The following is a 20,747-nucleotide window of genomic DNA, read 5'->3' on the forward strand; positions in this document are numbered from 1 at the left end:
CCCAGGTAGATGAAGTGTTTCTGGCCCTGAGATGTTAGAAAAATGTATTCTGAAAGCATCTTTACATAAAGTGAATTGATTACCACTGTGAACTCTGTCTTTAACAGTAGATTTACCAAAAATGCAGTGTTCACATCTGGCTTTTCATTGGTCAGCCCTTAATGAAAGGGGAGGACATAACTTAAATCATAAAAGAACTTCTCCAGAAAGTAAGAATGATCATCGTTTGGTGTTGGGATGACAAAACTTACCAAAGGAAAAAAAAAAGAAAACCTAAACACAATGACATTATGTAATCATGTATATACAGGTTTATCACATTTTGGTAATTCTCGACATATCTCAAACTTTTTCATTATTATTATATTTGTTATGGTGATCTGTGATCAACAATCCTTGACGTTACTACCATGACTCTCTGAAGGCTCAGACGATGGTTAGCATATTTTAGCAATAAAGTATTTTTAATTAAGGTATAAACATTGTTTTTTAGACATAATGCTATGGCACGCTTAATAGGTTCCAGTATAGTGTAAATGTAACTTTTATATGCACTGGGAAACCAAAAAATTTGTGTCACTCACTTTATTGTGATACTCATTTTATCATGGTGGTCTGGAACTGAGCCCGCAATATCTCTGAGCTATGCCTGTATTAAAATATGTCATAGAATTTTGGAACAATAGAGAAAATATTACTCTAATCCTGAGTTTCTCAACCTTGGCACTATTGACATTTTGTACTGGACAATTATTTGTTATAGGGAGCTGCCCTGAGCGCTGTAGCAGGATGAGCAGCGTCTCTGGCCTCTGCCCAGTAGATGCAGTAGCGTCCCCTCCCCCCCACCCCATACACTCCCTCTGGCCAGTTGCAACAACCAAAAATATCTCTAAGTATTGCCAAAAGTCCCCAGGGGAAAAAAGCAACTCTAGCTGGGAACCACTGTTCTAATTATACCAAGTAAATACCACTACTTCCATATATGCAATCTTTTTCATATGTTATACATATATGTATACGTATATTGAAAGTTTCATTCAAAGAATGTTACAGATGGCTAGAGCAGACTCCTGGCATTTGAGAAGGACACCCAAGACCTTTGCAAAGCCCCAAGTCGGCAAATAGCACTTTAGCGCATAACATCTCCCGTAATTGTGCTTGAGAATGGAAAGAAAACAGTGAAACTGCTCCCAGACTCAGATCACGAGCAGCTGACCAGCTTCATTCAGTAGCCAAAGTATCTGGGTGTCCACACTCTCCAACCTTGCAGCTCATTTTAATCAAATTTGCATCAGCTAAACTACAAATCAGTACAGGTCAAGGGTCTCCTGGGTCTCTCTGGAGTAATTCAAGCAGTGAATCTAAACACTTTAAATGCCAAGGGACCACGTGGACCTCAGGGCCTGTGCTGCAGATGCGTGACAGTCCTTGGACGTAGGCTGGAGGTCCAGGAGCTATTGCAGTGTTAAAGCCTAGCAGGGCATTCATTTATGCAAGATAAGACCACGAGACCTAAGTGTTTTAAAAGTGGTTTGTTTTGTGGATAAACATATTTCAAAACATAGGTAATGGTAGAAGGGTGATGATTAAAAAAATAATACAGATGAAAATTTAGAGTTTGGTGTACAAGCTGGACGCCAATACCTGATGTTTCACATCATCTCCAAGGCCCGAAAAGCTTGTCTTGTGATGACCCAGCCCTGGGACTGCAGAACCAGCCTGGGAAATTCACCTTCTGCACAGAGGAGCCCATGGCAAATAGTTTCTGCGCAAGGATGAGCTCGGTGGTCTGCTTAGATTCAGGACCTCAGAGACAATCTGAACATAACCTCAGGCAGTGCCACAACTGAAAGTCCTCTCGGGTATAGACAGAGCATTCGAGAGTGGAGAAGAAAACTGGATCAGGAGTGAGGAGATCTTTGCTCCTCATCACCTTGCCTCCCTGAACACGGCCAAGTGCAAGTTTACCATGCCGCCAATACCATTTGTGAGGGCTTCTGGGTTATGAGAAATTAATGAAAATAAACTTTGAAAGCTTTAGAAGGCAAGGCCATTTGTGGCAAATTCGTCTCATCGCTAAATACTGCAATGCACCCCAGAGTTACAGAGAGTACAGAGAGTAGGTTCTGAACGTAGGTTTTCACGTGGTCAATTCTTGGTCAATGTAGGCTGTGATGTTGCTTTTCTCTAAAATCTTAGAAGGCCAGGAGCAAGGGTGAGTTTAAGACTTGGGAATTAAATCAGAATGGATTTGTCTTCGTACTCACACCTAGAGGTTAAAATGAGATGACGAGCTATCAGGAAAAATGGTTCACAAAGTTTTCAAATCATTCAAGTCTTTAGTCCTGCCTTGTTCCCACTTCCCATGGCCCAGTTTGGTGGTGCAGAGGAGAGAGGAAAATACTGGATTTTGTACCTCACTGCCACATAAAGGGGCCACTCACCAAGTCAACTAATCTGTCTAGACCTCAGTTCCCTCACTTGTCAAACTGGAAATTTGGGGCATGCCTACCTCCTACGGTTGTGGTGAGGTTTAAATGCAATGATGTGTTTGCACAGCGTAATGTACAAAGCCTTTTGAAAATATCAGGTAATCTCCGGCAAATGTATTGCTCATTAGCAGCTTCATTGTTACTTAGTATCGACATATATACACTACCGAATGTGAAATAGTTAGCTAGTGGGAAGCAGCCGCATAGCACAGGGAGATCACCTCAGTGCTTTGTGACCACCTAGAGGGGTGCGTTAGGGAAAGTGGGAGGGAGGCTCAAGAGGAAGGGGATATGGGGATATATGTATGCATATGTCTGATTCACTCTGTTGTACAACAGAAACTAACACAGTATTGTGAAGCAATTATACTCCAATAAAGATCTATTAAAAGAAAAAAGATGGGTGAGGAAGGTCAGAGATACTGATGAATAAAAAGAAATCTGAGAACTGCCTGTAGATTTTCAAAATTCGTACTATTTTCCTCTCTCACGATGTTAGCTACAAATGAAGTTCTATTCTACTGCCATGAAAAGGAAATGTTTACACATTAACATGGTTGACTCTCAACATAGCTTGTACAAGAAAGAAAGTCTCAAAATAATACATAGAATATAATTGCATTTATATAAAATTCAGGGAAACACGCACACCAATAAGGTGCTTCGTGATATGCACTTATGTGGTAAACTTATAAACAAAAATGAAGGAAAGGGAATACGTTGGAGAGGGTTTAAAGGGTGTCTTAAAAGTTACAGGGATGTGGGACTTCCCTGGCGGTCCAGTGGTTAGGACTTGGCACTTTCCTTGCCGGGGTCCGAGTTCAATCCCTGTTCGGGGAACTAAGATCCCGCAAGCCACTCGGCCAGAAAAAAAAAAAAAAAGTTACAGAGATGCATTTCTTAATCTGGGTGGTGGAGACAAGTATGATCATTTTATTATTTTCATTTAAACTATAGTTTAATAGTCATAGTTTAAGAATAGTTTAATAAGAATATATGTATCAGTGCCTATATGTATATATACACAGACACCATATAGTATATATACACATATTTTATATACATACATACACTCAGTGTATATGATATACATAATAAAATATTAAGATTCTCCATGCCTCTAAAATCATATTCTAATAAAATCTTATTGACATAAGATTTTTTTCCTCAGTTTGTTGTTCATGGGTCCACATGGACCATCAGTAAGCCTCATCTGGAACCAATTTCCCCTGCCCTATTCATGTCCCACCCATTATGGACATAGCAGTTTTGCCAGTTTCTCAAGGTTGCCCTGCATTTCTTGCCTGCCTCAGGCACTTTGCACCTGCTGTTCCTCTGCCAAAGGGGTTTCCTCCCCAGTCTCGCATCCTTTAGGTCTCAGTTTAAGCATCATTTCTTTTAGGAAGTCTTTCTGTCTCCTCTGACAAGGTTAGGTTCTCCTGTGACATGCTTCTAGAGTATCCTGCATATGTCCTTCCCAATACTCATCACACTTGTATATACTTAATTTCTGTCTTCCCAATAGACAATAAACGCTAGAAGAGCAACGCCTATCTGTTTGGCTTACTGTTGAATCACTAGTGCCTAGCTAGGGCATCCCGTGAGCATGCCACAATATGTGTTGAATGAATGGTGAATGAATGGAGGGAGGATGGATGGGTGGATGGATGGACAGATGAAGGGATAAATGGCAAAACCCATGGATTCCCTGGCACGTATGAATATGAGATTATAAAATAAATTTTATCGGCTACATTTTTGGCATTGCTTCATCTACTATTTTCTAAGAGCTTGATGAACAATTAGCACCAGCTCTAAACAGCTGAAAGAGTTGTCACTGAGATTTACCTTTACTATATTAATCTGGCCCAGCAATTGCTTCTTACTGACTGTAAGAAGTTGGGATTGGCATGGTGATGTCACTTTAAATGCCTCGATGAGGTCTTTCTTTCACTGCTCTGTGAGAAAAAAGGACAGGATCCTCTCCGAGAGAGGCACGGGATAATGCACTATCTGAGTTATCACTGCTCAGTCAAAAAGTGCATGAAGGAGCCACATAATTCATCTAGACAGCAATCACCATGGAGTTATGCAGGTCTCTCATGTAGGTGATGAAACAGCCAAATTCCCTGACAGTGGTGAATTACTCCTGTGTCGCTAATAGCGATGCCAAAAGAAGTGTCAAGGCCACAGACGTGCAGAATGGGGGGGCTCTTCGAACTGCACGAGTAAAACTTTGATATGTTTTATTGCTTTCTTTTCATCTTGATCGTTGAGGTTTTAAAATGAAATTACAGGGATGCTAAGCCTAGCCAATGGGCAGGGTGATTCATTTCTACTTGGCAGTGGTGTGAACACGGTGGCTTCAGGCCAGGCCAGGCCTGGGCGGGGGCCCCTGTGGCTCAGCTGGCACCTCAAACCCTAACAAAGGGTCCATGGCATATGGTAGTTTTTCCTTTTTCATCTATAGTCAAACAATTCAGCAAATACATCTTTTTTTCTTGTGGTTAAAATACTGACCTGATGTAATAAACCTCTGATTTTTAAAAGCCTTGCAGTATGAGAGACAGGCTACCATCTGAATTTGAAATCTGGTGATTAGGAAGTGTTTTGAATGGCCTTGAGAATTGCAGGTAAAACATTAAATTAGACTAATATTCTTGTTTAGTTAAACTTTTTAATATTTTAAAAAGCCCTTCACAATATTGTGGATAAGTAAATTCTTGGGCCCAATTTCAATTTGAGCCAAATTCCAACTAATAATGTTACACCCATAAACCTTCTCCTTAACAGCCCATAACATTAAACTGAAAACAGGATTCTTAAAACACACTCTTATGCTGCCTATGCATGAAATAAGCATTACAGACTTTTACCAGATGTCTTTAATAGACATTGTTATTGAAAAGAATATTACATAAAATAAATTTAGACCGTTAGTCTAGCACAATTACTAAGGGAATATTGCTGCATGTTCAGGTAATCACATCTACACTTAATTGAGGGGGGGGAAAAAAAATCTGTGGCCATGATGATCTTTTGGTGGTGGTCAGGGACTCATTTATCCATCCAGCTCATTATCTCAGATTAGCACTTGTTAGTGCCTTCTCCATATCATAAGCCCCAACTTTCAGAAAATTAAAAGTTGGTCAGAAAAAAGAGCTTCAGTTAAGAAGCGTCAGCCTAAGAGCAAATCCCTTATAAAAATCTTAGGGGAAAAAATTCAGCTCTTTTTCAGTTATGAGTGCCAAAAAAAAAAAAAAGTTTTGTGGTTTCAGGCACTTTTAAGTTTCATAATTTGAAAATAAGTTAGAATTGAAGCAGAAAAAAGAAAGCTCTAAGTCCATAACATGGACTTAATGCCTGTGGTATGTTTTGAAGACAACACAAAGCTAGCAAAAACAACCGAACTGGGCAGGGGAGGCGGCAGATGAATTGGGAGATTGGGATTGACATATATACACTAATATGTATAAAATAGATAACTAATTTAAAAAAAAGAAAAAGAAATATGCAAAAAAAAAAAGTGGAGAGGGGAAAAAAAAAAACAAACAACAACCGAACTATTTGTTGGGAAATATGTTGTCTTGTGCCTGAATATTTCAAAAAATACCACAACTTGTGACAGAATTGAATTTTGTTGTCTGCCTTCAGGCCTGCAATATAAAAAATATTATGCACTGTTGCCAATTAGGTAATAACTGGAATATATCTGACATTTCTCATTCTAGGGTATTGAACCAAGTAAGGGGGGAAAGACCCACTTTTCTGGTCAATGGTCTGTCCTTGTGATAGCAAGCTCTGATGGAGATAAATCAGGGGCAAATGGCTATTAAGACAGGCCTGATATTTTCATTTCCTGTTAACAGAGAAAGAATGTGGAGGAGGGTCTTAACCAAGATGACTCAGCAAATCAAAGCTGAAGTTCACGTCTTTCCCAGGTGAAGCTATATTTGCAGCGTGTTGGGCTGCGGCTTCGTCCTCTTTATTTAGATGCTCTGCATTTGGGCAGGTCTGGGAGACCAGGAGGGATCAGCATTTATTACTGGGGCGGTCCTGCCCGTAGCTGAGTCTGCGCAGAAGAGCAGGGGCCGGCATGGGTTTTGGATCAGACAAACCTCCATCTGATCCTTGTTCTGTAACTTACTGGTTAAGTGACTTTGGAAAGTTATCTGAGCCTCTGTCTATTCATCTGTAAAATGACTCTAAAAGAAATATATACCTCTTGGGTAGTTTCAGGCGTTGCATAAGGAAGAGATTTTGGCAAGTAGTAGCAGTAAATGTTAGCTATTATTATTCTTCTCAAATTCCAAAACTTGCTTCCCAGTTACCAGTAAGTTACATTCTGTAGATGTGGTACTATCTAATAGGATAGATCTTACTACTTTATATATGTAGGAAATAGCAGGCTATGATCACCTCCTTTTATACATATTTTGGAAATCTGACCAGAGAGTTAAAGAAGCAGCAATGATAAGACAGCTGACGCAGGATTCAGAAAACCTGGTTTGTGACCCAGCTCCACAATTTACCACTTAAGCAAGTTGCTTAAGCCTCTCTGAGCCTCAGTTGTTTTTTTTCGTTTTTTCAATCTAAAATTGAATGATAAATCTTACCTACCTCATATAGTTCCTGTGAGGATTGAATGGGAAGATAGATGTGAAAGCGTTTTGGAAACTATAAAGCACTTAGTTGAAATACATTAGAGTATTTTTTACAGTTTTTATTAGGCTCAAAGTCACTTATGACGACAGATTTCTTTCTCCATAATTTTTTTTCCTTGAAAGTGTATTCTTATTGGGAATGATTGTTATTTATGACTCATTTATTAATAGGCATAAAATTAGTTTTTATGACAGCCTTTTGCTAACAGTAAACCAAAAATGGATTCATGATTTTGTAGTGCTGTCTGGCTTTTCTCCTTTTTTGAAGTGGAGCCTTCACAATTTGTTGGAGCGAAGAAGAGGGCTGTATTGCTTAATAACTGTTCTACTAAAGTTCACCAAATTGTACTTCATGTTCTGACATTTATTGCTTACACAGAATATGTGTTTTCTACCTGGCCTTGTTAAGCGCATACACACACACACACAAAACTTGCTTTGACTAAAGGAGTCATACTAGTATGGTTAGAATAACTAGAGAAATTCAATTTGTCTGAAAGTTCAGGGCTTCAAGAGCTAATCTCAAGTGACAGAGTTAATGAGAAATTTTGACCAAGAGAAGACGCTTACATTCGGAAAAGGACAAACATTTTGTATAAACACACTGACTCCTTCCTCTGGCAAGGTTGTTTATGCTTAGTCATCGGGAAAGTTTCAGCTGATCTTTGATCCACATGGGCTCAGTAATTACCAAGACATTGACTACCTACAGCCTAGAGAGAAAAGGGAAAGCCTGGCTTACTTGTAGCGTGGATACCTGAAAGAGTAACTCAAGTTAAAGAAATGCTTTCCTTGGAGATGCCATCTCTCTATTTTACGGTCACACCTGGTATAGTCCGTCTGATACCAGGTCTGCTCTGCCCAAGGAAGAAGGAACTTTGAAGTAGGAGAGAATCATGATTCATATCTCCAAGCGTTATTCAACGCCATTCAGACTTCCGTGTCTTTAGGACACTTACTGTCTGCTCGTCTTTAAGGAAGCAAACACTGCACACTAAAGTGTGATGACCTCTCGGTTAGGCGGTCATTGTCCCTCAGCTCCACACCCACCCTTGTATACTTGGCTTTCCGAGGCTAGAGCTGGAGTCTGCAAACCATGATTCCCCTTTGCCAGCAGCTCCAATCTGAGAACTGTGGTTATTAGAGGAAGCCTGCAAAGCTGGAGGAGGAGAAGGGACTAACTCCTTCCCATGTGCTCACTATTGTCTCGATGTCTGTGAGCAGCACCCCCAGCCAGACTTCTTCACTCAGCAGAAGCAGTTCTTTCCCACAGCAGCGAGTGAATCCAGTGTTTAGTTCGCCCAGCATCTGCAGAACCGGCCACGTTGTGCATCCCCAGTCACCAGCGCCAGCCAACCATCACCCCCTCCCCAGGGGTCTGAGTTTTAGCTCCATACGGCATCTCCAAGCTCCTAGATTTTGATAATTCCATCTTTTTCCCTTTTCCCCCCAACCCTAGTAGTACCTTAATATCCTCTTTTTACACTTTCAGTTACCTTGTTAACAATGTTGTACCTAGTTATGAATTCCTTATATTAAATTCTCTCTATTAAAATAACTCGGGCAGTTTCTGTCTCCTGACTGGACCCTGACTGATACACAGCTGACAACCTGGATGCATGTGTTGACACTCCCACAGTATTGTCTGTTCTACAGTAGTTTGTAGTCAGCATCTATTGCATTTGTCTGCCCAGAAAGCAATCTTTTTATTTTGGCAAGCCTCCCTCAACTCACTCTCTGTCCCTGTAGTTTAGGTAGGACTGTCTCTACCGCTTGCTCCACGGGAAGTCTTGTGACTCAAGTCCAACAAATGAAATTTTGTGTGTCACAGCCAGAGTGATTGGTTTAGTGGGTGGACCTGTGCTCCAGATGGACTTGAAGTCAACGTCACCTCCTTAAACTTCCAAGTTACATAAGCCAAGAAGTTCCCATGCCTTAAAAAAGCTAGCTTGAGTTGTGTGTTTGCCACTGACAAGCTCTTAAACAAAAGGGATGAACCTTTAACAGTAGTACTTAAGTAGAAATTTGGTGGATGTGTGGGTGACAGGTAATTCTCCATGGCCTTCAAAACATATCTCCCCAGTGGAGCTGGTAGTGGCAGGTAGGTGTACACCTCACTTGGTCCTCCTCCAGCCTGGAGTCTGGCTGGGACTCGTTGACCACTTCCCCACAGGGCTGATTCCACATGACCAGGGCTGGTAAGTAGAGAAAAGAGTCTTCAGGGCAGTGGCTTGGTGCTCTGGCATCCACAATGTGAGATGAATATAACTTTGTAGATGCACATTCTAATTGACGATTTAGCTTAATTACCTTACACGGTGATGGAGACGGGACAGAAATACTTCCTCATATTATCTTCTAAACATGACCTATCTGAAACTGATATCTAAGCTAAGATCGGAATAGGAAGAAAATTGGCACTTCCTGAATACCCTTTTAGATAGAGATTGGGCTAAGCATTTTCTTTTCACAACCAACCCAGGAAATATATATCATCACCCACTTTTTAAAGCTGAGAAAAGTGAGGCTTAGAAAGGACCCTAACCCTAACCCTAAGCAACTTGTTCAAGGTCACAAGCTACTAGATTCAAATCCAGTCCCCTTTGACATTGAAATCCATTCTCTCTCACCACGTCAGGTGATGGCTTCCCTGAGGAAGTCAGCGGATAGTTCAAAGAGAAAAAGATGATCACCGAAAACACCTTGTCTCTTACTTTTCTCCTTGTTTTTCCACATCTAAAGCCCCAAAGCGGAAACGTGGCTGGAAATCTGTCCTAAAGGCAGGAATTTATCCTGTATATGGGGGAAGCAAATCCAAAAGCAACAGTACTTGGAATGTTAGAAAAGTCTTAGGCTGTTTCTAGTCCAGCCACAAATAAACAGAGGTTTATATGTGTGGAGTGATTTACTATCATTCATTAGTGTATTTTATACTTCGCTGAACTTAGATAGGCAAATTATATAAACACTTTATATATAAGCTGAACATGTCAGATGTCAGGACTCAAAATATGTGTTCAATTAAAAAAATACATCTCTTAAAACCAAAGCCCTAAATACATATTAAGTGATGCCCTAATCTGAAGGTAAATGAGATATGCCACCTAACAGATATTAAGTGACCTACATTCAGTACAACCTCCATTAACGAGGCAAATGCATTCCAATGGCACACTTTAGTGTCAGAAACTTCATTATCCAATGAGGCAATAACACAGAAATCATAAGGACCCCTCCAAGGAGGACAGAGAAGAAGTGGGTACAGTTTAAAATTATTAAATATGAACCCAAAGAATATAAATAGGTTGCCCGAAAACAAGATTCTGGAAGCTCTAAATTAGTGAGAGGCGATTAAGAGAGAATGGGACCCTCAGGGCTAATCTGTGCTCCTCCAGAGAAGTGGGGAAAAGGTTTGGAGGAGAAGCCTGCGGGAGTGGCCTGGATTGGAGCAGAATGGACCCCACCTGACTTGGTCACTCCAGCAACCCCAGACCAGGCCTGGAGGGGCTGGAACTGAGCCTGGCCAGACAAGCCTCTGAAAGGACACGGCTATGCAGAGCAGAGAGACAGCACCTCTGACGCCACAGGGGCCCCCAAACCCACCAAGGGCGTGCTCAGCGTTGGAGTTACACGATTTCATTGCATCCCATGTCATCCCATCCATCTGCAAGTCCTTTCACAAGGGGGACGTCTGTCATTATTCCATCAGGATGAAAAGACCGAGTCCGTTTACCGGGTGGAGGTTCCACATTGACTAAAACTCTCTTATACTAGAGTGTTGCTCGCTGACCAATCTGACAATCAATCAGTACATGGCAGTGACCCCGATGACACCCTTCTCTTCCTGAACAAAAGCAAGGAAGTGGGGAAGTGGGTTGACACAGGGCAGCAGAAGGAACAGAGGAGGCAGCCAAAGGGTTATGAGACTCGAGAGGCCGGGGAACCCCTGCATTTTTGCTGATTTCGTATTTATACCGTAAACCATGCAGGACAAACATGCTCTATTCACCGAGGTATTTTTGTCCCGTGCAGCTGTGTGGCTTAGCAGGCGCTTTGCTGCCGAGCCATATGACTCATGCCAACGCTGGCGCATATGATTTATGAAGACTTAAAGAAAAAGAAAACAGCCAGCTTCACCATGGAGGAGCTTCGCTTTCAGAGGATTTGTTCATCGAGGATTAAGGTGCCATTTCTTGCTCTCTGGGCGAAACAGTGGGGCTGCCTCTGTCAGCAATGGGCTGGAGGACAGCTTCCAGCTTCACCCCTCCCCCGCCCCCCCGCCCTAGCCCCAGCTAAATGAGGATGGCTCTAGTGTAAGAAGAGAACAGTTGTAGCCTGAGGATGTGTGGCCAAACCGCCCTATCAGAGGTGTTGCTTACACCTGGAGCTGCTTCGCTCCCACACAGGGTCTGCAGCCCAGGACATGGGAGAAGGTTGAAAAGGGACCAGGTTTTACTGGTACCCAGGCTGGCAGCATCTGTCAGACTGTCTCCCTGCCTCACTGATCGGGAGAGAGAAGCTTCAACAGGACTCCTTTCCCCAGTCCTACCCACACTCCCCACGGCGGGTCAGAAAGAAAGGGCTGGGATCTCTTGCTCGAATACATTTCTAACTCCTACCCTCTAGAACTTCCCAAACTGGATTGACAAGCCTTGGCTCTTTCCTACTCTCTCTCCCTGTTTCAGCTTTCACTTTCAATCAAGGCCAGGTCCACAGTTACTCCTTGAAAAATGGGAAAATCAGGCCAGTTGGTAGCCCAGGTTTGTGGCTATAATACCTCACAGCTGCTTTGTGACAAAGTAGCTTGGACTAAGAAAGCGACTTTGGTAATATCCTGTTTATCTGCCTCCAGGAACGCGCTGTCACCCACCCCTACCCTCACCACCATGGAGCAGAATAAAAGTTCATGAGGATTTGTGGATAATAACGTGGTCATGGAGCCTGCACCTTGGACACTTCTACCTTCAATTAAATCGGGGGAGGCTCAGGATAAAGTCTGTATTCATGCTGTCTGACTTGTTCATCAGATGCTACGTGTATCATTCCTATGCAAGATGAGAAGAAAACAGATTGGGAAATTTTGCAGAGCAAGAACTGAAATGACAGATTTTTAAATATTAGAAGGATTTACCAGTTGCCAACAAGGTTCTATTCTAAGTCAGAAAATAAATAAATAAAAGTTTGGGTGGAATGTTTAATCTTCCAGCAAAAGTGTTCAATTAAATAGCTTATCCTTTGTTTCCTTTGGTTGCAGTTAGTTTGGGGAGAGTGCTTCCAGTGTAGCTTTCGGTTTATTTGTTTACTTTTTGTGTGGTCCAGACCCTACCCCCACCTACACACACACAAAGGACCTGAACAACCAGTTACAGGTAGTTGCCATAATCTCTCCCCCTGGAAGCTTTGAAGGTGCTTCCAGCTGCATCAAAGTGCTTCATTGCTCTGTGAATCTCCGCCCACTACAAAGCCCGGCTGCCAGGAGCTTGTCGTGTGGTCTACCCTGTAGTTCTAAAGGAGCTATACTCTCTATTTATTATGCAAATTTTTATGGAGATGCCCTGGTATCTTTCTTGACTCACAGCTTAGCCTCGTAGTAGCTTCTTCTAGCTGGGATTAGGACTGTCTAGGAAAATTATCTACAGGAATACGTAAGGGTCAGGACTGCCTGAGACTAATCCTGCTGACTTGAGGTCCTTTCAATGTCTACAATGCCACACCCTGTTCAACTATTTGACAAGGTTCTATCAGCACAGTAGTTGGGGAACTTTCCCTCAGGAACCTAAAGGGAGTTCATTAGTTTTGATTTAAGTTGTCGTTAAAGAAAAAAAAAACAGTTTCACCTTTGTAAAAATTATTGGTAGAGGATTGTGAAAGGAACAGGAGTCCTAAGATACAAGAGAAAATAGATGCTCCAGGACAGGCTGCCTGATAGAACTTTCTGCATTGATGGAAATGTTTTGTAACTCCGTGTTGTCCGATACAGTAGCTCCCAGCCCCATGTGGCTGCAGAGCACTTGTAATATTCCTAGAATGACTGAAAAACTGAATTTTCTATTTAATTTTAATTAATTTAAATTGCCGTCAATGGCTAGAGGCTACTGAATTGACCGGCATGGCTCTAGGAATTAACAGTGTGTGTGTGTGTGTGTGTGTGTGTGTGTGTGTGTGTGTGTGTGTTTAGAAAATGTAGAACCTCATGTGGAAGAAAGAGAAGGAAAAGGAAGAAAAAATATTGCCTACTTGGATTCTACTAGAAAAATTCTTTCCACCCGTCACCATAATACCTCCACCCAGGCAATAAGGAGATTCTAGCAATCAGGCCCAAAGAGAATAGTGTCATCGTGCATTTCCATTACTCATGTGGGAACAAGACCGCAATGCCCACACACAGGCTGGCACTTCTCTGCATTCACACCTCCTGATTGATAGCATTTCCAGCCATCGTGTGCAAGGCAATGGACAAGGGAGAAAGGTAATGAAATGGCCTCCTCATTGACCAGCCCAAGCCAATCATGTGTCATTGCGTGGCGCTGTCACTTTTCTACATCAAGGGTGCCCGTTACCAGGTAAGACACCTGCCCTTTTAAAGCGACTTAAATCAGGAGCTGTATGAGTGGAGAGGGGTCATCAAGAGGCCACAGGAATCTCAGGCCTGTCCGCTGGTCTGATGTGGGCCTTGAAATTGTTCCCTGAGCTGGCAAAAACAGGATTCTGAGTACTTTGCTGGGGACTCCAAGCCGTGTGGATGCTGTAGGCAACCTCCCGACGGAGGAAGGAAGCGCAGAGAGACATGGGTGGGAGTGTCTGTATGTGTGACGGGAGGTCCTTGCTGATGTGAGCCTGGGCTCCAGACACAGCGGCAGGAAGGCAGTCCTCCCACCCCGTCCCCTATGTTCATTTTCCAGCTACGTTCTAATTAGGAAACACTGAAGAAATCTTGGAAAGTATAAAGAACCACACATTAGCAAGTTTTTCTCCATCCAGGAGGGAAAAAAGAAAAACCAACTTGTTCATTAACCCACACTTCACTTCTGTAAAGTTGTCCTTTTTTCTTTGCCGCCTGATGTCCACATCTGGGCACAGCGTTTAGCCTGGTACTGAAAGGTTTTAACTGCTGCTGCGGCTGCCGTACTTTCTAGCCAGGACAGATTTGCCTTCTTCATCATGAATTCTTTGGTTTTTCCCTGTGGCCAGCTGCTACAAAGATGCAGTCAGTTTAGCTTAAACAGGCTGAGGAGTGCTATCTGACATGTCAGCCAGGCACACTTCTCGAAATCCAGTGCTCAGCAGGTACAGCTTTCAAAAAAAAAAAAAAAAAAGTCTGGGGGCTGCTTCCAGAGGGGCACAGACTTTGGTTGCAAGTCTGGGAATAAGAGCAGGGCTCCTCGGAGCGCAGACACGGGTTTCTCCAGATTCAGCCCCGGCAGCGGTGGGAACAGCTTGCGCCATTTCTTTCTGCCTGTCTTCGCCCTCGTCCTGCTCCTCCCCTTCCCTTGCTGCCACCGGCCTGTATCTCTATTGTTCCCTTAAGCCCAGCAGCCAGTGTGCGGCCAGGCCCAACACGCGCTCCCGCTCCCGCAGCCAGCAACTTCCTCTGAAGCTGCAATGCATAATTACAACCAGCTGCTACGGGCTGCTGGCCGGCCAGCTCTGCAAACAAGCATCCTGATACCCCGAGTTCCAGGGAGGCAACAGCCCGCTCTTGGCAGCAGCAAATCCTCCAGAGGAAGTGCCCACACCCTTGGAAGACGAGAGAGAGCAGCCCTTGTCCCTCTTGTCGCTCCCGGAGGCCAGCTGTATCCTCTCTCCTCCATGTCCAGAGAGGGTCGTTTTTACTGTTCATAGGAAGGTAAGCACCTTCCTTCTGTCACCTGAGGCTGCCCTTGCCCTGATGGCCTATTGTCTGTGCCGGTGTCACCTCGAAGCAAGATGTTGTGTCCTAGGCCTAACTCGGGGGGGAAGTTGCACGAGGCACCCTGGCTTCCAATGAGCATGTCAGCCGAGGCGAACATGGACCGCGAGATGGGGGTGGGAAGTGCGCACTGCCCTCAGCTAGCAAGAGGCAAAGAGACAACTGATGTTGCTTTAAAAAAAACATTAAATTAAAAAACATCAAAAATGTTTTTCATTTAAAGTGAAAATCCAAACAAGCCTGACTCAGCCTCTCGAACTAAGGAGAGCAGCAAGTGGGCACAGAGCTGAGGATTCGCCCAGGACCCGCCTCAGAGCTGTGGGTTCATTTGGGGGCCTCGGCGATCTTTCAGGCTTGGCTACAAGTATGACTCTGATCCAAAATTAGGTTTTGAATGTGTAACACGAGGCTCCCTGCCCCACCACCGCCTCTCTCTGCCCTCCGCCCGTTTCTTCAGAGCCTGGCTCCGGGCCAGATCTGGCCCTCTGGCTCCTGGGGGATGGGCCGGCCGCAGTGTTCTGTTTTGTTCTGTTTCCAGGCAGGGTTTCAGGATGGGTGAAGGTGCACGGGCTATTCAGGAAGAAGAGGGGAAACTGATAACGCTTGGGAAGGGCATCCAACCCTCAGATCACTCACCCCATCAACCCAAAGCTGGAGGAGACCCTGCAGGTAGGAGGGCAGGCGTGCCACCCGGGGCTGCCCACGTGGCTTCTGCCCACCTGTGCTTTCCAGCTTGGGCTCCCAATAGGTCTTCAGCAGCGAAAGGCGAGCCGGGCCGGGCCGGCTGCTCTGTCACGTCCAACGGCAGCCGCGGAGGTGGGGAGCCGCTGGGAGGCTGCTGTCGAAAAGGAGCTGCTCACTTCACAGGGCAGTTTCCCGGGGATACTGGCCCTGGCAGGAGCCGCTCAAGCGGGGCAGACAGGAGCATCTTCAAGAGGGCCCGTCCTCTCTGTCTGCGCTTCGGCAGCCGGACCATGGGCGGCCACAGCGGGCTAGCTGGCTGTCATGTTGGGGTTCCCGTTCGCAGCCTTCTTTGTCTCACTGTTTAAAACCCTCAGGAGAACTTTTTTGCAGAGTGGTACCGGGCAGAGGGTGCTTCCTTGGAAGGAATTTCAAAGCAACCTGGATTGGCAAAGGGCGTGCAGAGAGCTAGTCACTCTTGAATGTGAGTAAACAGTGGGGTTAGTGCCTCATCCGCTGTGGCTTTTCTGTGTTTCTTCATCAGTCTCTGATCATCTTTACAATTGAATTCCCCACAGGAAGAAAAAAATACCATTTGAAGTGATCTTTTGGTGTTTAACCCACGCTTTCCCTTCGGATTTTTAAGTCAGGATACACTTTAGAAGCCCATACAAAGCAAACGCGTGTCTGTGAGAGCATCCCGACGCGGCTATTTCAGCCTGATTATGACTTGGTGCAGCTTGACTGGCTCCCCCACTGAGAGCAGCTGAGAGGTCCCAGGGACTGGGTAATGTGATTTGGGGCAGGTTTTTCTTCGGGCTGGCGATGAGGAACAAGCTTAACAAGCAGTCATGTCTGAGCTCTCACTTTACCGCAAACCTTGCTTGAGGACATCAGGCTTTAAAGGGCTCCGTTCCCAGAGAAGAAGCATGAGAAGGCACCTACAGCCCTGTTATATCAATGAGTGGAGAACAAAAGATGTGCAAGAACAGGAAGAGAAAAAAGTTCAGTCTTCAGAATGATCAAAAATGAGATTGAGAGGGATAAGCGCCAGATTTTGAGACAGGAGACTTAGATTATTTTCCTAACTTTGCCCCCTTATCCGTGTGGACTTGGCCATCTATTTACTTCTCCTGGTTTAAGTTTTCTCATCTATAAAATGGGGGTGATGATACCATCTCACTGCTAATCTACCATGGTTGTGTGTGTGTGTGTGTGTGTGTGTGTGTCTGTGTGTGTGTGTATGGTGAAAACAAGCACACTAAGAATGTTAAAAGTAGTTGAAATGCATTTTGTAGTAAGAAAGTAAACTAGTATAAATATTAGCAGCCGTATGTGCATCTTGTACATGCTTAGGCTTATTTGTTTATTATTTAAACAAACATTTAGACCCTGTCATTGAAGTGGGTTTCATGGTACGCCACCCACTGATAAAGAAATGCAAGTACTTTTTCAGGTATAAGATCATCTGCTTATTTAAAAAATATACGTGGTCTGTAATTTTTCGCCCATCAGATGGGATTTTACTTGACCAAGTAAAGGGAAGCATGAAGTCTTTCAGGGCCCTTAGAGCATCTCCCAGTGCTTTACAAAGATGTTCCTGACACTCTGAGAGCCAGGTATTGTGTATCACTCTTTCCACCAACAGATGGAGAAACTGAAGCATGAAGAGGTGAAGCGAGGTCATCGCGGGAGCAGGTGATGGACTGGCTTCTGGTCTCTTGCTCCAAGCCCACCTCCACTTCGTCTCTCTCATAAACATCCATCAACAACTTCATCTCCAGGCCCAACACTGCAAACCAGGACCCACAGTGTACAGAGCATCTAAGTGCAAACGGGATCTCCACCAACCTGGGCAGAGCCAGGGTCTGAGCAGAAACGAAGTAAAGACAAGTGTTACCCCTGGGGGCAGAAACTCACAGTGATGTGCCAGGAACAAGGAAGGGATGAGTGAAAGCTCCACCTGATTGGTCCATCCAGCACTAACAGATCAAGATTATATCAACCTAATGGCAAGACCTCCTCAATGTTTACTTTATTTAATAACCGATTTTTGACACTATACTTAGAGATTTTCCTTCCTTAATATCATAACTGTGCAGAAAAATAGGCTGATGACAAAATAATTAAAATTTCATGTGAGTGTTCATATGTTGTGATAATGCATATCATGTATAAGTCAACCAAATCTTAGGCTGACTGAACATTTCTACTTAAAAGTTAAGGTTGTGACCCATTTTCCTTTTACATATTGTGTACCCAAATACATACCTTATCTCTGTAGGTTTTCTGCCTGGCTCCACCACTTTGTGACCTCAGAGCAAAAGCTCTGAGCCTCAAATTTCTCCCCTATAAATGGGGTAATCAGGCCTATCTCAGATTTTTTTTTTGCTAAGACTAATTGACTTCATGTTTGTAAAAGTATCAAACACAACCCTTGGTACATAGACAGTGCTTAGTAAATGCTATTTCCTTCTTCCCCATCTTTGAATATATTCTTCATGAAACACTTTAATTGTTGGAAGTACTTTCATGTATACTGTGTGCAATTCAATAAGGTAGCTAAGGGGCGTGTAATTATCCCTTCCAAATATATGAGAAAACTCTGTCCCTGAGAGGTTAAGTAATGTGCTCAGAGTCACACAGCAAATTGGTGCAAAACTGGAAGCCTGGCACCTAGTCCTGTGAGTCTCTGGACCTGTGATCCTTTCAGAAACTTCCATCCATGGCCACCATTGCCTCTACCTGAATAGAAGCCCCTCATTTGCCATCTACCCCAAACCAATTCCAATTCTCAGGAGACGGCTCCTTGGTGCCTCTTTCTGGTCTTCCCTGAACTGCCCCAGCTTCAGTCCCATCCCATTCCTCAGGAAATTCCCTCTACCTCCACCCAGAGCTGGATGGTCAGGGACTAATCCACGTGGCATATAAATCAAAACGAATTGGGAAGGAATGTTCTTTTAAACAAAAGAAGTTGAATTAGATACCACCATACACATTATGTTGTTCAATATCTACAGCGTGATAAAATCATCCCAAATGTCACCAATCCCTGGGGTACTTTATTAATAATTAAGTATTTTTAGTTCACTTAGGAATTCAGATTCCATTTAACAAGAGAATATACACCAAATACGTCCGTTATACTGCAGCTTGCAACAGAATACGTTAGAGATCTCAGCTGGGTTTCTCCAGGACAGATGACAAAGTTAATGCAGGTGTCAGTCTTTCCTAAAGGCAGCATAGGAGCCAAAAGTAGCATCCTGGATTTGTGTTTATTAGGAGTGTTTATTAGAATGACTAATAATGGAAGACAGACAACTTGGCAAGAGAGCTGAGAGAAGCCGAAAGGAAATGGGATGATCTCGCAGTATATAGGGCAGAGCAGAGACCCAGTGTCTAGGGCAGAGCAGAGACCCAGTGTCTGAGGCAGAGTAAATCATTTGTCCTCACACTAATTTTTAAGGTTTTTAAATACTGAGATAGGTAAAGAAGGCCATGTTCTATGTTTCTCTTAATGCAAAGGCCCCTCACATTTTTAATTAGCTTACTCCAAAATGATACATGGCCCTGGACACACACACACACACACAAACACACACACACACACACACGCACACACCACATACTTTTCTTTAAAAAAGCAGTTTTCTTTATTTGCTTTGTTTGGTTTAAAATGTTATCTGATTCTCTTTTCTTCTTCTCCATTTCCTGGGCAAAGTCAGAATACTGAATATCTTGAAATAAAGAAAGGGAAGCTAGCAGACAGATTGCCGATCTTCTTTATGTCTTTCAGAGATTTACTGTTTTATCCTAGGCCCACCAATGAAGATTCCTTTTGAAGATGATCAAGGAGAGAGAGAGAGAGAAAGAGAGAGAGAGAGAGAGAGGGGTAAGACCTGGGGAAATCAGTTGACCCCATCCTCGGCCCTGGGGCTCTCCTAACTAGCTTTGTAATGTGTGATCTTTTGGGCCTGTTATTTAACCTCTCTCTCTAGGCCCCCTCCCCTACCAGTAGAAGTTTTCATGATCTAGAAATCCCTTCTAGCCTTAAGGTACCAGAAATCTAGGCTTGAAGCAGGGAGAAGTTTTCTTCTCAATGGTGGCTGAAGAATTTTGCAAGCTTTTAGCAGAAAATGACCGTGGATAAAGTCTTCCACTTCCTTGTTTCCTGAACTATGTGCAAATCAGGCCACTTCTTTCCTCCCTCACTTAAACCACCTGCCAACCTAATAAAAGAGCCATAAATTTGGTCATAATGGCCCCAACAAAGGAGAAGGATCCTCTCCTAACCAGGGAGGTTGGTGGGACAAGCTGTCACCAGGAAGCAGAAACTGCAGGGAAGATTGTTCTTGTGTCTACTGTAACCAACCTGGGTGCCAGAGGACTCTGCAAAGCCATGAAGCAGCAGGACTTACTACGGAAAGTGGACTTGGTTTGCTTTATAGCCTATTCACTTTCATCCTGATATTATTAGGGGTCAAGGTCCAGCTAGTACTGCCTCCAGGGACTTCTGGTCTGAGAAAGGTGTGTGTGTGTGTGTGTTTGTGTGTGTGTGTGTATAGGAATCACTCCCTAAGTGTCTCTAAAACCAGTACTTCTTGCTGTTAGACACAGGGTCCAGACAAGTGGACTTGAGTAGAGATTCCCACCCTTCTCTCAGGAAAGAATTGACATGGCTAGAGAGGAATGTGAGAAGAAATGGTGGACGGGGGAGGCAGAGAGAGCAGGGAGAGCTATTTATCACACAGCAGCCTTGGGAGAGGAGCAGAGGAGGAGGGGCCGAGTTTCAAAACAACCTGTGGACTTAGAGACTATAAGTATGATGGAGGAAAGATGATTTAAAGTCACATAGATTAATAAACCCAATTATCCTGGATGGCTTTCTTTAACCTCTGGTTTTCCTGTTCTGAATGTCACTGTTGTTTTTTTCCTGCTAATACCAGCTCATCCAAGGTGACAACTGTGTGTATTCTATTTCACCATTTTTGGAAGCAGGTG

The 20,747-nt window shown here is 43.7% G+C and overlaps 1 protein-coding gene and 1 long non-coding RNA gene across 5 annotated transcripts in view; one reads left to right on the forward strand and one right to left on the reverse strand.

Annotated features, from left to right (window-relative positions):
- MAML3 (mastermind like transcriptional coactivator 3) overlaps positions 1-20,747 on the reverse strand; it is a 614,427-nt gene that overhangs the window by 471,144 nt on the left and 122,536 nt on the right. The window lies entirely within an intron of this gene.
- Positions 821-19,150, forward strand: LOC309628182. 3 transcript variants are annotated; one of them, XR_014244221.1, is made up of 4 exons: positions 821-11,339; positions 12,009-15,002; positions 15,604-15,734; positions 16,140-19,150. It is a non-coding gene; the product is annotated as an uncharacterized lncRNA (long non-coding RNA). The 3 variants fall into 3 exon arrangements; XR_014244222.1 differs by having other exon boundaries at positions 831-15,002; positions 16,140-16,230; positions 16,325-19,150; XR_014244223.1 differs by having other exon boundaries at positions 837-15,002.

This window comes from Balaenoptera borealis, assembly GCF_965194805.1.
Source record: "Balaenoptera borealis genome assembly, chromosome: 4".
NCBI classification, from domain to species: domain Eukaryota; kingdom Metazoa; phylum Chordata; class Mammalia; order Artiodactyla; family Balaenopteridae; genus Balaenoptera; species Balaenoptera borealis.